Genomic DNA, 3444 nt, shown 5'->3' on the forward strand with positions numbered 1-3444 from the left:
CTAGAAGGAAAAAAAACCAATGTGCAAATTAAGCATAGTATATATCAGTTATCATCCTTAAAATTTAGCAGATAGAAACATAATTTGGCAATTTTGAATTAGGGCATGTCATGCTGTAAAAGGTGCTTGGACAATAGGAGAAAAGGCCTAGAGAATGAAATTAAATGATGTGCAAGGGAAGGTACTCAATTCAACTATTATATATTATATAATAATCATCATCATTAAATTTATCATTTCTTTTAGTGTTAATTTCTTGATGAACTAGCTAGGTACAGATAGCTGTCAAAAGCTAATATTGCTTTTAGGGTTTTGTTGCATGGGTGCAAGCTAGCAAACACTTTAATCAGTGACTGTACTGAGCAAAAGCTTTCCAGTTAAGTGTTATTACAAAGGCAACAGCAGCTGAGCCTAAGTTAGTAGGCAAGTCAGTCTTTGTTCTGCCTTTGACATCACTTTGGCAAGCAGATAGAAGCAAAAACTAGAAAGCTGGTCGAGAAAAGAATTGTGTTCTTAGTGTCAGTGATTGAAACAGTAACCTTTTTCGAATTTTGTCTTGATGATAGCTCCGAATCTAATCTTAAGTACTCTAGTAAATAATTATCGTTTATTTAAAAAAAGTTCTTTTTTCTTTTTCCTTTTTTTAAGGAATGTAAATAATGTATGAAGATGAAGAACAACAAAAGTTTTGCATGGACTTTGTAGGTAAATAGTTGTAGAATGGAAGTGTGGTAGGTGAACTATATATAAGTAGGTTCAAAGCTTTGTTTTTAATTATTAATTTCTTTTAAAATTACTTTCAGCATAAGCAGTTTGAGAAGTTTCCTACACTAGATGACTCATGCAACAACTATTCACCAGTTACTTGAACTTCTTGTGGCTAGTGTCAGTGTAACCATGGAAAATGATGAAATATATAAGCAATTTAATTTTTGTGTAATTAATTATGAAAGCTAAAAACAACTCTTTCCTGTCCTTATTTTTAACGATATGTTTGCATATTTAATTAATTATGTAATTCTCTTCTTCACTAATCATTTGCAAGTAGTGTTGATCGAGGTTCTGTTTTAGAGAGATGAATACGTATTATTGGGGAAATGTATTAAATGCACATGGATCCATGACATTAATTGTGCATCAAATGAATGTCAACACTTAGATCATTGAATTTCGGGATTCATGCATAGATCCAAAGGTTGATATTCTTTGAGTGCACATTTATTGCAAAGGACCGTTCCCTTTAAATACTTTCTCATTGGGCACTTCATGTCAATGCACTCGACCATGATGGAATCTTGGGTCCACTTGTACTCAAAGAACGTAGGTAATCACATTTTTTTTTTGGTTAATGAAACTTTATTCATCTTCCAAATATAGAATGTTATGCGCAACAAACTTCTCAGAAATACTGAGATTACAAAATAGCTACAAGCACCATTGTGAACTAAAAATTACAGTGAGCACATCCACTTCTTATCTTCAGCCGAAAAAGGACCATTGAGAGTGACTGTTAGAAGGTTGAATTTAATCTCTTTAAACAATTGAGATGCTGATTTTCCTTCCTGTCTGAAAATCCTAAAGTTCCTTTCACACCAAATGTAATAGATTGAAGTGGTGAGAGCCATTTTCTTGACTTTTTGCTTAAAACCATTCCCCCTCAAACAATGGCAATACCAGTTGATAATCTGGTTCCAGCAGGTAGACTTCCATCTAAATTGTAACCAATTCATAACCATGCACCAAACATCCCTTGAGTAGAGACAATCGAAAAAAAGATGATCTCTGCTCTCTGAACCCGAACACCAGCAACAGGTATTAACACTCACAATATTCCTCTTAAACAGTCTATCTTGTGTGAGTAATCGATCTTGGACTGCAAGCCAGCTGATAAAAGAGTGTCTGGGCATATTTGAATTAGCCCAAACTGTTTTGTACCACGGAACAGCTGAGGCAGTAGGAGAAAGGGCAGAATACAGCACTGAGAGATGTATTTTTGAGTTCCTGTCACAATTTTGAATAAGATTCTTAAGATTGTCAGCTCCACCATAAGTTCTCAGGGCTTTATCTCTTATTTTCAAGATGCTTTTCCACATCCATGAATCTTTGCTTTTTGCTTGGACATGCCAGATATCGTTGTTGCTTAAGTATGAGCCATGAATCCACTTAATCCAAAGACTTTCCTTATTAATATGGATGAACCAAAGAGTTCTTAGAGTAGCAGCAAGATTCCATAAAGAGGCTGAATAGATGCCAAGTCCACCTTGCTTCCTGCTCAAACATACCTTATCCCAGGATATAAGAGAAATTTTGTGAATGTGTTCAGTTTTGCTCCACAGGAAGCATCTGCACATTTCATCTATTTTCTTTAGGACTTTAATAGGGAGGACATAGTTTGATAACCAGTAGGTTTGAATGCCCAGAATGATGCTTCTAATAATCTGCAATCTGCCAGCATATGAAAGCAATCTGTTCTTCAAACTGGACTGAAAATGACCTGCTATGTTGTTCAAGAGTGAAGAGCATTCATTGAAAGAAAGTCTTTTGGATATTAATGGAACTCCCAAATATTTAATAGGAAATACCCCCTCATTAAAATTTAAGAGCCTATTAACAGATCCTTTAGTGCTATCATCAACTCCTCCATAGAATACTTTGCATTTGTCTGGATTTGTTTCAAGCCCAGACACAGTACAAAAGTCTTTAAAACAATTGAGGAGCAGCTCCACTGAATGAGAATCTCCTTTGGAGAAAAGTAGAAGGTCATCAGCAAACATAAGATGAGATATTTTAAGCTTACCGCATCCTGGATGATACTTAAATGATCTGTTCTCCTTAAGCATGTCCAGCCTTCTTGAGAGAAATTCCATACCCAAATTGAATAAGTATGGAGAGATAGGATCACCTTGCCTTAGACCCCTCTTGTCTTTGAAATACCCATGAAGAGTACCATTTAATGATAGAGAGAATTTAGGGGTTGAAATGCAAACCATGATCCAGTTGATGAAATTGACAGGAAATCCAAGGCCTTTTAACATCTCATTTAGAAAATCCCAGTTAACAGTATCAAAGGCTTTTTTGATATCAATACTCAACATAATTCTAGGAGAGATATGCTTCCTGTTATAGTTCTTCACAATCTCATTTGCAAGAAGGATGTTGCTAGAGATTTGTCTTCCTTTAACAAATGCAGACTGGCTGTCATTAATTAAGTATCTCATCACAGATTTGATCCTATTAGCCAGAATTTTGGAAATAATTTTGTAGAGACTATTGCAACAAGCTATAGGTCTGAAGTCTGATGGGGTCTTGGGACACTTCACTTTTGGAATCAAAGTGATGACAGTAGAATTTATCATGCCCAGAATTTTACCTGTTTTAAAGAATTCCAGAATAGCTTCAGATACCTCATCGCCAATAATGCACCAAGCTGACTTGTAGAAGGAT

Source organism: Asparagus officinalis, chromosome 1 (genome assembly GCF_001876935.1).
Source record: "Asparagus officinalis chromosome 1, Aspof.V1, whole genome shotgun sequence".
Taxonomy (NCBI): Eukaryota; Viridiplantae; Streptophyta; class Magnoliopsida; order Asparagales; family Asparagaceae; genus Asparagus; species Asparagus officinalis.